Raw genomic sequence first — 15279 nt, 5'->3', positions numbered from 1 at the left:
AACCCCAAATGGTAATGCTTATCTTTCCCTACTATTATTCCAATTTAAACATCCCTTACTTATACTTTCAAATTTGTTCATACCAATGATCTTTATAATTATTTTATCAAGTTAGAAAATGTAACAAAACAGTACTCACTTTGAACTGCAGCGCACAACCATGAAAAAGACCCTGCAAGCTGAAACTGAGCAATCTCATTAATCAGAGGGGGGAAAAATCACAACTGTTCTGTGAACTGTAAAATTTCTGTCATAACATTTAAAACCATTTAAGACTTTTTAACTGTCAATTATAAATGCACAGGAAAATGGCAAGTATTGTGTGATTAATATTCACTATTTTATAATTTAAAACAGAACAAACATCAAAAATAAGAGTGTTCTCTTTTTTCTTAAAAAAAACTTACCAAGGGTAGGCAGTTCTTGCCTTCTCATTTTCCTCACATAACTTATCACACAGATTAAACAGGTTTTCTATGCCTTGGCAAATTCTCTACAGCTGTTCGAAGTATGGTTCAGCTTCCAACCTTTTACCCTTGACGTTTCAAATATTTTATCAAATATTTCCAAGAATTTCTTTAATGTGGAATTTTTGCTAGAATCCCTTCCTTTGGGACATCTTCATCCTTTCTATCACAATGACTTTCCTCACTCATGTTGATAAATTCACCTTAACTGTAAGTTCCTTGGGCTTCATATGAATACTGTTCCCTTTATGAACACTATCTTTCATCACATTAAGTTACTGATGGCCTGCATTCCCAAACAGACTGATCGCACATTAAACTGTTGATGATAATTACTTGCTCATTAATCTTTGGAATCTGGGTGTGAAGTTAGTTCATCATCCCAATTTGCTCTAGTAGCTTAATCCATGCTGATTCTGAAAAGAAAACATCGTTCACTAGCAATAAAAAGTTCTTCAGTCTCCTTTTCTTTTGTTTTCTTTCATGCAGCAAATAAACTTCAACACTAATAAATAAGAGCCAAACTGAGTTCCTATTACAATTTAAATCTAATGATGTTAAAGTGATTTTACCTTGTTTTTTATATACTTCCAAGTTTTTCAATATAGTTCATACTATACCTTCATATAGGCCTATACCTTCATATAGTGACCTATACTCTGTCACTGTTTTCAAATGATCTATGATATCCAAATTTTCAAATCTAGTGTTATCACTTTTCACTTCTTTGCTGCACTTTGATCTTTGTTGGTCAACCCTCCCCTCTGATTACCCAGTTTTGTGAAATGCCACACAGATTTACCATTAGAAGACAAAGAAGTAACACAACTACATCCTTTGTTGTTTATGCAAGAACTGAACAGACGCACAGTGACCAATCTCCAATAGACTTTGAGAGAAGTAACATGACTAGTCATTGTTCATAACTGACATCTAGTAATTACCTACTGATTTGTGAACTGAAGAGCTAGCACAGTTTATGCACTACACAAAAACTGAGAGTTCGCATACCACGAAAATGACATATGAAATGTGTTGTTAGGGGACTGGTATTATTTAACAAAACTGTGGCAATAGAACCTTAAGCAAAGTGAACACAAACTAAACAAAGAAAAAAGTAATTAGATGTGGAAAATATTTGCTGTCAAGTATGTGACAGGTCTTAAAAAAAGACTATAAATATCAGTATTTCTCCATTCTAGTCACTGATCTGCTACTAACATACTTACAGACCTTAAGCAAGAAACTTACTTCCTTGGGGTCTCACATCTTTTAACCCCTGTAATTAATGAAACTGGTCTACAAAATCCTGAAAGTTCTCTCCAAAATTTGAAACTTGATGCTCACATTTCACTCCAAGTGAGGCATAAATTAAGAAAACGAATTGGTGTAATGGGAGAATGAAAACTTGATAAAGATACAATAAAAGTAAATCTCATTTTCTCTCCATAATGGCATTTCCTAACTAAATGATTTATTAGGACATTAACAAATCTTCCTTTAAAATGTAATCATATCAGGGGCACCTAGCTTGCTCAGTCAGTTAAGGGTCTGACTCTTGGATTCAGCTGAGGTCATTATCTCATGGGTCTTGGGATCAAGCCCTGCTGGGCTCCCTACTCAGTGGGGAGTCTGTTTGAATATTCTCTCCCCCTGCTACTCCCCCAACTCAAATGCGTTCACACTCAAGCTCTCTCTAAATAATAAATCTTTTTAAAATAAACAAATGAGGGACGCCTGGGTGGCTCACTGGGTTAAAGCCTCTGCCTTTGGCTCAGGTCATGATCTCAGCGTCCTGAATCAAGCCCCGAATCAGGCTCTCTGCTCAGCGGGAAGCCTGCCTCCCCCTATCTCTCTGCCTACTTGTGATCTCTGTCTGTCAAATAAATAAATACAATCTTTTAAAAAATAAATAAATAGAGATAAAATAAGCAAATGAAAAATTTAAAAAGAATCATATGTATATTCATTGTAAAACTTAAGTAAAGTTAATAATTGTTCCCACTGAAATTACTTTGAATGAACTAAAAATTAAATAGCCTTGACTACTCCATCAAAATAAAACTATCAACTTACAGTAGATATACCTAGCATTTCTTTTCTTTTTTTTTTTTTAAGATTTTTATTTATGTATTTGACAGGCAGAGATCACAAGTAGGCAGAGAGGCAGGCAGAGAGAGGGAGGAAGCAGGCTCCCTGTGGAGCAGAGAGCCCCACCAAGCCGAAGGCAGAGGCTTTAACCCACTGAGCCACCCAGGCGCCCCCCCCCAGCATTTTTGATTCATATTTCATGTGCTGTCAGCATGCTTTATTACTAATGCTTCTTTTTTATTTTTAAGATTTTATTTACTTATTTGACAGAGAGGGTACAAGCAGGGGGAGTGGCAGGCAGAGGGAGAGGGAGAAGCAGCCCAATGTGGGGCTCAAACACAGGACCCCAGGATCATGACCTAAGCCAAAGGCAGATGTTTGACTGAGCCACCTAGGCACTCCAGTTTAATAATGTTTCTTAAAGGTTGTGTAGAATAAAAACCAAAGTTCTAAGTAAAAGCAGGTGAGGTAAGCTGGATTTTACAAATTAATAATTCTATAAAATGAAGCAACTGAATTAATTTCAAGTTCAAAAATTTCTGAACTCGGCCATTAGAAAATGTTTTATTATGGCGTCCATCAGTCAGTACAGCATGCGAATCCTGAATCTCAGGTTTCTGAGTTCAAGCCCCATGTTGGGTGTAGAACTTACTCTAAAAAAAAATTGAGGGGACGCCCGGGTGGCTCACTTGGTTAAGCAGCTGCCTTCGGCTCAGGTCATGATCCCAGGGTCCTGTGATCGAGTCCCACATCGGGCTCCTTGCTCGGCAGGGAGCCTACTTCTCCCTCTGCCTCTGCCTGCCTCTCTGTCTGCCTGTGCTCACTCGCTCTCTCTCCCTCTGTCTCTGAAAAATAAATAAATAAAATCTTTTTTAAAAAAATTGGGACTTGGGAGGAAGATGAAGAAGGAGTAGAAGACCTAAATATCATCAGACCCCAGGAGTTCGGCTAGATAGTTATCAAACCATTCTGAACACTTACAAACTCAACAGGAGATAGAAGAGACGAGCAGCAATTTTAGGAACAGAAAATCAACCACTTTCTAGAAGATAGGATATGCAGAGAAGTGAATCCAAGGCGATATTTAGAAAGAGAGAAGACGAGGGGAGAGGTCAGCGCCCAGCAAGGGGTAAAGCAGCAGAACACAAAATCAGAACTTTTAGAAATCTACTCCACTGAGGGCCATCACTCCAAAGCCTAAGAGGGGGATGGAGCCCTTGCAGCAACAGTGTGGTCTCGGGACCCACAGGGTCACAAAAAGACCAGGGGTGTCTAAGTGTGGCAGAGCTCCCAGGTATCAGAGCAGGGAAGCCAGCTGCAAAGAGGGAGCCAAGGAGAGGGCTCTCAGCTCAGGGTCACCTTAAACTGTGATCCAAGGCACAGTCAGGCCACTGCTCTTCAAGCAGAAACCCCACAAGTGGCTGATCCAGGAAGACTCCCCCTCCTTTCTCATCTGGGAGGAGTGGCACAGGAGTGCACTGCAGGAATCTGCTGAGTTTGGAGATTCCAAATGGGGCCATGCACCAGAGACAGAAATGCTTGGTCACAGGCCAGATGAGCATGAAGTACAGATAGAGACCAGAGAGACGGAAGATATTCATTGCTTTTCTCTGAGGGTGCACTAAGGAGGGGGGCCCCAAGCTCTCAGGTCCTACAGGGCAGAGACTGGGAGGCCGCGATTTTCATTCCCATCCTCCAAAGCTGAACAGAGAGCATTCAGGGAACAAAAGCTACCAAGAGCAAAACCCGAGCAAATTACTTAGCCTGGCCCCTGGCAGGGGCGGTACAATTCCACCTGGGGCAAAGACATTTGAAAATCACTGTAACAGGCCCCTCCACCAGAAGATGAGCAAGAATATCCAGACAAGACCAAGTTCACCAATCAGTGAGACCCAATCAGTGGAACTCCAGAGCTAGGGGAAAACAACAAATACAATTCATGGCTTTGTACCCAAGATTCTATAGTCTTTCAAAGTTAATTTCTTAAATTTTACTTTTCTTTTATTCTTTTTAATTTTTCCTCAATCCTATTTTAACCTTTTTTAAACTCTTTTATCTCATCAATACCTGTTTAAAAATCTTTAAAATAAAAATTCTTTTTAAATTTTCATTATTATAGTCATATTCTATCCCTTCATTGTATTTAACCTTATTTTTTGTATACATATAGCTTTCTCTTCCTTCAAAATTTTGGGATAAAGTTTCATCTAACAGATCAAAATATACCCTATATCTAGTTCATGGCAATGTTCTAGTCTCCAAACTGATGACAGTCTTTCCTTCTTTTCTTTATTTAACCAACTTCTTATCAATTCCTTTTTAGGAATCATTTTTTTAATTTTCATTTTTACATTCATATTCCATCCCTTCATCATGTTTACCCTTATTTTTGTACATATTTAAGTTTTTATTTCTTTGAAATTATAGGAGGTAGTGTCTTCTAACAGACCAAAATAACCCAAAATCAAGTGTGTGTTCTGCTCTATTCACCAGTCTAATATATATATTTGTGTGTGTGTGTGTGTGTGTTTATATAACTACTGTTTCCTTTTTTTTCCGCCTTTCTTCTTCCCCTGGTTTCAGGTCTCTTCAGATTTGGTTAGTGAATATCTTTCTGGAGTCACTGCTACACTTTTTAGTATTTTGTTAGTATTTTGTTCTCTCATTCACCTATTCTTATCTGGATAAAGTGACAAGGCAGAAATACAACAACAAAAAAAGAACAAGAGGCAATACCAATGCCTAGGGACCTAATCAATACAGACATTAGCAATATGTCAGAAATAAAGTTCAGAACAATGATTATCAAAGTCCTAGGTGGGCTTAAAAAAAGCATGGAGGATAATAGAAAATCGCTTTCTGGAGAAATAAAAGAACTAAAAATCTAACCAAGCTAAAATCAAAAAAGGTATTAATGAGGTGCAATAAAAAATGGAGGCTTTTTAAAAAAATATTTCATTTATTTATTTGAAAGAGAGTGACACAGAGAGAGAGGGAACACAAGCAGGGGGAGTGAGAGTGGGAGAAGCAGGCTTCCCACCAAGCAGGGAGCTCAATACAGGGCTCGATCCCCGGACTCTGTGATTATGCCCTGAGACAAAAGCAGATGCCTAATGACTGAGCCACCCAGGCACCCCAAAAATGGAGGCTCTTACTGCTAGGATAAATGAGGCAGAAGAGAGAATTAGTGATATAGAAGACCAAATGATGGAGAATAAAGAGGCTGAGAAAAAGAGACAACTACTGGACCACAAAGGAAGAATTCGAGAGATAAGTGATACCATAAGATGAGGCAATATTAGAATAATTGGGATCCCAGAAGAAGGAGAAAGAGAGGGCCAGAAAGCATATTGAAGCAAATTACAGCAGAGGATTTCCCTAATTTGACAAAGGAAACAAGCATCAAAATCCAGGAGGCATAGAGAAGCCCCCTCAAAATCAATAAAGACAGGTCCACACCCCATCATCTAATAGTAAAACTTACAAGTCTCTGACAAAGAGAAAATCCTGAAAGCAGCTCGGGACAAGAGGTCTGTAACATACAACAATAGAAATATTAGATTGGCAGCAGACCTATGCACAGAGACCTGGCAGACCAGAAAGGACTGGCATGATATACTTAGAGCACTAATGAAAAAATATGCAGCCAAGAATACTATATCCCACTAAGCTGTCATTGAAAATAGGAGAGATGGGGCGCCTGGGTGGCTCAGTGGGTTAAAGCCTCTGCCTTCTGCTCCTTCATGATCTCAGGGTCATGGGATCGAGCCCCGCATCAGGCTCTCTGCTCAGCGGGAAGCCTGCTTCCTCTTCTCTCTCTGCCTGCCTCTCTGCCTACTTGTGATCTCCGTCTGTCAAATAAATAAATAAAATCTTAAAAAAAAAAGAAAAGAAAAGAAGAGAGAGAAAAAGCTTCCAGGACAAACATAAACTAAAAGAATTCGCAAACACCAAGCCAGTCCTGCAGCAAATATTGAAAGGGGTCCTCGAAGCAAAGAGAGCCTAAAAATAACAGACCAGAAAGGAACAGAGATAATACACAGTAACAGTCTACAGGCAGTACAATGGCACTAAGTTCCTATCTTTATTTACCCTGAATGTAAATGGGCTAAATGCTCCAATTAAAAGACAAAGGGTATCAGAATGGGTAAAAAAATAAGATGTGTCAGCAAGAAACTCATTTTAGACGCAAAGACACCTCCAGATTTAAGGTTTTGAAGTGGAAAACAATTTACCATGCTAATGGACATCAAAAGAAAGCTGGAGTGGCAATCCTTATACCAGAACAATTAGATTTTAAGCCAAAGACTGTAGTAAGAGATAAGAAGGACACTATGTCATCCTTAAAGGGTCTGTCCAACAAGAAGTTCTAACAATTTTAAATATTTATGCCTCTAACATGGGAGCAGCCAACTATATAAACCAATTAATGACAAAATCAGGGGCACCTAGGTGGGTTGGTGGGTTAAAACCCTGCCTTCAGCTCAGGTCATGATCTCAGGGTCCTGGGATCGAGCCCCACATCGGGCTCTCTGGTCAGCAGGGAGCCTGCTTCCCCCTCTCTTTCTGCAGGTCCCTGCCTACTTGTCAAATAAATAAAAAGAATTTTTTTTTTTAAACAAAATCAAAGAAATATAGCAACATTATAATAAAGTAACAGTAGGGGACTTTAACAGCCCCCTCACTGAAATGGACAGATCATCTAAGCAAAAGATCAACAAAGAAATAAAGGCTTTAAATGACACACTGGACCAGATGGACATCCCAGATACATTCAGAACATTCCATTCCGAAGCAACAGAATACACATTCTTCTCTAGTGCACATGGAACATTCTCAAGAATAGATCATATCCTGAGTCACAAGTCAGGTCTACCAAAAGATTGGGATCATTCCCTGCATATTTTCAGACCACGGTGCTTTGAATCTAGAACTCAACCTCAAATACATGGAGGCTATAGAATGAATGGGTCAACCAGAAAATTAAAGAAGAATTGAAAAAATTCATGGCAACAAATGAAAATGAAAACACAACTGTTCAAAATCTTTGGGACACAGCAAAATCGGTCCTGAAAGGAAAGTATATAGCAATACAAGCCTTTCTCAAGAAACTAGAAAGGTCTCAAGTATACAACTTAACCCTACACCTAAAGGAGCTGGAGAAAGAACAGCAAAGAACTCCTAAACCCAACAGAAGAAGAGAAACAATAAAGATCAGAGCAGAAATCAACAAAACAGAAACCAAGAGAACAGTAAAACAAATCACTGAAACTAGGAGCTGGTTCTTTGAAAGAATTAATAAGATGGATAAACCCCTGGCCAGACTTCTCAAAAAGAAAAGAGAAAGGACTCAAATCAATAAAATCATGAATGAAAGAGAAGAGATCACAACCAACAACAAAGCAATACAAACAATTATCAGGACATATTATGAGCAACTACACACCAGCAAATTTGACAATCTAGAAGAAATGGATGCATTCCTAGAGACATATAAACTACCAAAACTGAACCAGGAAGAAACAGAAAACCTGAACAGACCCATAACCAGTAACGGGTCATCAAAAATCTCTCAAAAAACAAGAGCCCAGGGCCAGAAGGCTTCCCAAGGGAATTCTACCAAACATTGAAAGAATTAATACCTCTTCTCCTGAAACTGTTTCAAGGAGAGAAATGGAAGGAAAACTTCCAAACTCATGTTATGAGGCCAGCATTACCTTGATTCCAAAACTAGTGATCCCAAAGACCCCATCAAAAAGGAGAATTACAGAACACTATCCTTGATAAACATGGGTGCAAAAATTCTCACCAGAAAGTAGCCAATAGGATCCAACTGTACACTAAAAGGATTATTCACCACAACCAAGAAGGATTTACTCCTGGGTTGCAAGGTTGGTTCAACATCCACAAATCAATTAATGTGATATAATACATTAATAAAATAAAGAACAAGAATCATATGACAGTCTCAACAGATGCTGTAAAAGCTTGACAAAATACAGCATCCTTTCTTAATCAAAAATTCCTCAAAGTGTAGGGATAGAGGGTACATACCTCAATATTGTAAAAGTCATCTATGAAAAACCCACAGCAAATATCATTCTCAATGGGGAAAAACTGAGAGCTTTCCCCTAAGGTCAGGAACACAGCAGGACTGTCCACTATCACCATTGCTATTCAACATAGTACTAGGAGTCCTAACCTCAGCAATCAGACAACAAAAAGAAATAAAAGGCATCTGAATGAGAAAAGAAGTTAAACCCTCAATCTTTGCAGATGATATGATACTTTATGTGGAAAACTCAAGATTCCACTCCAAAACTGCTAGAACTCATACAGGAATTCAGTAAAGTGTCAGAATACAAAATCAATGCACAGAAATCAGCTGCATTTCTATACACCAATAGCAAGAGAAAAGAAAGAAATTAAGGAGTTGATCCCATTTACAACTGCACCTAAAACAATAAGATACCTAGGAATAAACCTAACCAAAGAGGCAAAGATTCTATACTCAGCAAACTATAAAGTACTCACAAAAGAAACTGAGGAAGACACAAAGAAATGGAAAAACGTTTCATTCTCATGGACTGGAAGAACAAATACTGTGAAAATGTCTATGCTACCTAAAGCAATCTACACATTTAATGCAATCCCTATCAAAATACCATCATTTTTTTTTCAAAGAAATGGAACAAATAATCCTAAAATTTATATGGAACCAGAAAAGACACTGAATAACTAAAGGAATGTTGAAAAAGAAAACCAAACTGGGCAGCATCACAATTCCAGACTTCAAGCTCTATTACAAAGCTGTAATCATCAAGACAGGATGGTACTGGCACAAAAACAAACTCACAGATCAATGGAACAGAATAGAGAGCCCAGAAATGGACCCTCAACTCTATGGTTAACTAATCTTTGACAAAGCAGGAAAGAATATCATATGGAAAAAGAGAGTGTCTTCAACAAATGGTGTTGGGAAAATCAAATAGCCACATGCAGAAGAATGAAACTGGACCACTACATTACACCACACACAAAAATAGACTCAAAATGGATGAAAGACCTCAATGTACAACAGGAATCCATCAAAATCCTTGAGAACACAGGCAGCAACCTCTTTGACCTCAGCCGCAGCAACTTTCTTCCTAGAAACATCACCAAAGGCAAGGAAGGGAAGCAAGGGCAAAATGAACTATTGGGACTTCATCAAGATAAAAGGCTTTTGCACAGCAAAGGAAACAGTCAACAAAACCAAAAAAGACAACTGACAAAATGGGAGAAGATATTTGCAAATAACACACCAGATAAAGGGCTAGTATCCAAAATCTATAAAGAACTTATCAAACTCAACACCCCAGGAACAAATAAGCCAATCAAGAAATGGGCAGAAGATATGAACAGACACTGCAGCCAGGAAGACATCCAAATGGCCGACAGACACATGAAAAAGTGCTCCGCATCACTTGGCATCAGGGAAATACAAATCAAAACCACAGTGAGATACCATCTCATACCAGTCAGAATGGCTAAAATCAACAAGTCAAGAAACAGATGTTGGTGATGCAGAGAAAGGAACCCTCCCACACTGTTGGTGGGAATGCAAGCTGGTGCAGCCACTAGGAAAACAGTATGGAGGTTCCTCAAAAAGTTGAAAATAGAGCTACCCTATGACCAAGCAATCAGACTACTGGGTATTTACCCTAAAGGTACAAATGTGGGCACCTGGGTGGCTCAGTGGGTTGGGCCTCTGCCTTCCGCTCAGGTCATGATCTCAGAGTCCTGGGATCGAGTCCCGCAACGGGCTCCGTGCTCAGCGGGGAGCCTGCTTCCCTCTCTCTCTCTCTGCTTGCCTCTCTGCCTACTTGTGATCTTGATCTCTCTCTCTGTCAAATAGATAAATAAAATTTTAAAAATAAATAAATAAATAAAGGTACAAATGTAGTGATCTGAAGGGGCATGTGCCCCGAATGTTTATAGCAGCAATGTTTACAACAGCCAAACTATGGAAAGAACCTAGATGTCCATCAACAGCTAAATAGATAAAGAAGACGTGGTGCATATATATACAATCTAATACTGTACAGCCATCAAAAGAAACAAAATCTTGTCATTTGCAAGGATGTGGATGGAACTAGAGGATATTACACTAAGCAAAATAAGTCAATCAGAGAAACACAATTATCGTATGCTCTCTCTGATATAAGGAGTTTGAGAGGCAGGGCAGGGGTTGTGGAGCATAGGGCGGCAAAAATGAAACGAGATGGGATCAGGAGGAAGACACACCATAAGAGACTCTTAATCTCAGGAAACAAAGTGAGGGTTGCTGTGGGGTGGGGAGGGAGGGATAGGGTGGCTGGGTAATGGAACTGGGGAGGGTATATGCTATGGTGAGTATTATGAATTGTTTAAGACTGATGATTTACAGACCTGTACCCCTGAAGCAAATAATACATATGTTAATTAAAATTTCATAATTAATTAAAAGGAAAATAAGTAATATAGGTTAAAAAAATAAATAAAAATAATAATATAAATAAATAAATATATAAAAATAATATAGCTTAAAAAAAAAAAAAGTAAAGAAAGAAAGAGAAGACCCTAAGTAGCTTAGTAGGTTAAGCATCTGCCTGCAGTTCAGGTCATGATCCAGGGTCATGGGATCAACCCCTGTGTCAGGCTCCTTGCTTAGCAGGGATTCTGCTTCTCCCTCTCTCTTTGCCCATCTCCCCTGCTCATGCTCTCTTCTCATGCTCCCTCTCTGTCTCTCTCTCTCAAATAAAGAAACAAAATCTTAAAAAAAAATAAAAAAGAAAGAAAGAAAAAGAAATGTATTATTAAAGATACACACTTACCAATAAATGGTGTTGGGAAAAGTGGACAACTACACGTAAAACAATTAAACTGGACCACTATCTTATACCATATTCAAGATGCATTAAAGACTTGAATGCATGACCCACAACCAGGAACTCACTAGAAGAAAAACAGACAATAAGCTCTTTGACATAAGTCTTAGCAGTATTTTTTTTTTTTTTTTTTTGATCAGTCTCCTCAGGTAGGGGCAACAAAAGCTAAAATAAATGGATATACATCAAACTAAAAAGTTTTTGCAAAGTGAAGGAAACCAACAAAATGAAAAGGCAACCTACCCAATGGGAGAAGATATTTGCAAATTATACGTCTGATAAAGGGTTAATATCTAAAATATATATAGGTCTTACACAACCTAATATGAAAAAAGAAAAAATTAAAAAAGAAGAAGACATGAATAGACATTTTTTGAAAGAACACATACAGATGGGCAACAAGCACATGAAAACATGGTCAATACTACCAATCATCATGGAAATGCAAATCAAAACCCACAATATATCACCTCATATCTATCAGATTTGTTATTACCAAAATACAGAAAATAACAAGTGTTGGCAAAAACACAGAGAAAAAGGAATACTTGTACACAGTCAGAAGAAAAGTAAGTAAGAGGAAAAAAAAAAGAAACATAAATTGATACAGCCATAATGAAAAAAAAGTATGCAGACCCTTACAAAAATACAAATTCAGGGGCACCTGGGTAGCTCAGCGGGTTAAGCCTCTGCCTTCAGCTCAGGTCATGATCTCAGGGTCCTGGGATCAAGCACCACACTGGGCTCTGCTAAGCGGGGAGCCTACTTCCCCCTCTCTCTCTGCCTACTTGTGATCTCTCTCTCTCTGTCAAATAAATAAATAAAATCTTTAAAAAAATTTTTTTTAAATACAAATTCAAAAGAATACATACACCCCTATGTTTATTGCAGCAGCATTATTTACAATAGTCAAATTATGGAGGCAACCTAAGTATCCATCAACAGATGAACGGATAAAGAAGATGTGGTGTATATATATAAACTGGAATATTACTGAGCCATAATAAAGAATGAAATCTTGCCATTTGCAACAACACAAATGGATCTACAGAGTATAACGCTAAACAAAATAAGCTAGTCAGAGAAAGACAAATACCATATGATTTCACAGATAAAAACAAATGAAAAAAAAGGGGTGGGGGAGAAGCCAAAAAATAGACTTAACTACAGAGAACAAACGGATGGTTACCAGAAGGGACATGGGTGGGGGATGGGAGAAGTAGGTAAATGGGATTGAGAGTACACTTAATCTTGATAAATACTGTATAATATATGGAATTGTTGAGTCACTACAATGTATACCTGAAGTGAATATAACACTGTACATTACACTGGAATTAAAATTAAAATTAAAGTATGGAGGTTCCTCAAAAAATTCACAGTAGAAATACCATATAATTAAGCAATTCTACTTCTGGGTATTTACCCACAGAAAATTAGAACACAACTCCAAAGAAATATGCCCGCCCATGTTCACTGCAGCATTATTTACAATAGCCAAGACAGGGAAGCAACCTCATGTCCATCGAAAGATGAATGGATAGAGATTTGGGTGGGCATGTGAATACATTAAATATACACACATATATATACACTGGAATATCACACAGCCATAAAAAGAATGATATCATGGGATGCCAGTGTGGCTCAGTCAGCTAAGGGTATGACTCTTGATTTCAGCTCAGGTCATGATCTCAGGGTCAGGAGACTGAGCCCTACACTGGGCTCTGCACTCAGCATGGAGTCCGCCTGAGATTCTTTATCCCTCACTCTCCCCACTCTCAGGCTTTCTCTTTCCAAAATAAAATAAAATAAAATATAAAGTCTTTAACCCACCCCACTCAAAAAAGAATGAAATCTTGTCATTTGTGGTAACATGGATGGACCTACAGGGTATTACAGTAAGTGAATTAAGTCAAACAGAAAAAAAAGACAAATACTATATGATGTGGAATCTAAAAATCAAAACAAAACAAAACAGAAACAGCCTCACAGATATAGGAAACTACTGGTTACCAGAGTGGGGAGAGGCTGGAGTGTGGACAAAATACCTGCAGGGGATTAGAGGTGTAAACTTCTAGGGTTTAAAAAAAAAAAAAAATTCACAGAATGTACCACTTGAGTGTTAAACTTACACTATGTATTTTTATGGAAATAATCCGTTTAGATAGCTATAAAAACCTAATAAAAAGAGAAGAAATCAAAGTCTAAATTTATCACCAAATTCACAGTATAGATTTTTAGTCACTGCTGTGAAAACAGCTTCAAACAAAACCAGATTCAATTGTGAAAAGCTAACACCTTAAAATGACTTCTTTCATGACTTCTTTTTGTAACAGCTAAGAAGAAACATAAGCTATCTAGACTTTTTCTATTTAAAGTCATTTGGAGTAAGTGGATAATGTCTCCCTTTCAATGTGAATGTACAGAATGCTATATTTATCCTTACACATGAACTTATGAAGGAGGAAATGTATGTTCCCATGATTCTGTATAAGTTTGGAACAATTAAACTAAACTTGTCACCAAGTTTAATACTCCAACATAATGCATAAATTTGTTTTAAGTTTGGAAAACCAGAAACATTTATAATAAAATCTATGATTAAAAAAATAAAAATTTAAAAATCTATGTTACTCAAGGCAAGTATTTTCAGTGTTTCCTAAAATCTACAGCAAGTATGAACTTGTAAATTACAAAATTTACAACAAATAAAGGCTTTCTTCAATTATTTAAGGTGAAAATAAAAACCTCATAACCCTGACTTCAATCAAGAGGTAAACCTGCCAGAAACCAGAAAAACAAATATCAATCCAAAGAAATCCCCAAAATCATATACGTTGACAAAAAAATTGAAGAACCAACTGATATCTAGCTTCAAAATATTTCTTTTTTTAAAAGATTTTATTTATTTATTTGACAGACAGAGATCACAAGTAGGCAGAGAGGCAAGCCAAGAGAGAGGAGGAAGCAGGCTCCCCGCTGAGCAGAGAGCCTGTGCGGGGCTGGATCCCAGGACCCTGAGATCATGACCTGAGCCGAAGGCAGAGGCTTTAACCCAAGGAGCCACCCAGGCGCCCCCCAAAATATTTATGAAATAAAGACAGAAAGCAAAGATAACTCTGCCTGTAAAGATCTGTAACCATATAAGAAACTTTTAAAAAAGAAGAAAACCCGAGAAATAGTTGTTCCTTAGGGGTCCCATCGCCCTTTCAGGAGTTACCAAAGTGAAAATTATTTTTGCCATAATACTAACACATTATTTGTATTTTTACGTGTTGACATTTGCACTAAGGGTGCAAAATGAATTCTGGCCCTTAGGCAGTGACATCAAACAATACTGGTAGTCACTATATTCATCACTGCCCAATAATGACTGTCCTGGATATATATTAAGAGAAAATACAATTTAAATATTTTAAATTTCTTAGAAGAGTGTGTCTTATAGAAGTAACTAGAAATCAAAAAGTACTTCTATTTAAAGAATACCTTAAAGGCAAGCCCAGTGTAATTAAAATATTTATTCCCTTGGAGATATCCCATTAACTTTTTTGATCATGGAAGACAATACCAAAATCTAAACTCTGTGTTTTTTCCCCAAACTACAATTAATATAAGATTGTATGTAGCTGTACTTTAGTATAACATTTAATACATTACACAAGATAATACAGGCAGAAGCCAGAGAGCTCAAACGTAAAATGCCATTAAAAAATAGGGACAACCTGGGCGTGTCTGGGTGGCTCAGTCAGTCAAGTGTTCGATTCTTCATTTTGGAGTAGGTCATGATCTCAGGGTTGTGACACTGAGCC

General features: G+C 37.7%; 1 protein-coding gene across 11 annotated transcripts in view; it reads right to left on the bottom strand.

The window, feature by feature from the left end:
* ZMYM4 (zinc finger MYM-type containing 4) overlaps positions 1 to 15279 on the bottom strand; it is a 165916-nt gene that overhangs the window by 108593 nt on the left and 42044 nt on the right. The window contains exon 3 of one of the 11 annotated variants that reach the window (XM_059134850.1): positions 11414 to 11534. The exons of the other annotated variants lie outside the window; for them this stretch is intronic. The gene's annotated coding sequence lies outside the window, so the exon portion shown is untranslated. The remainder of the gene's footprint in view (positions 1 to 11413; positions 11535 to 15279) is intronic. 11 annotated transcript variants of the gene reach the window in all.

This window comes from Mustela lutreola, chromosome 10, assembly GCF_030435805.1.
Source record: "Mustela lutreola isolate mMusLut2 chromosome 10, mMusLut2.pri, whole genome shotgun sequence".
In the NCBI taxonomy this organism is placed as follows: domain Eukaryota; kingdom Metazoa; phylum Chordata; class Mammalia; order Carnivora; family Mustelidae; genus Mustela; species Mustela lutreola.
The sequence above is the reverse complement of the archived record's forward strand: the minus strand, read 5'-3'. Positions and strand labels throughout refer to the sequence as shown.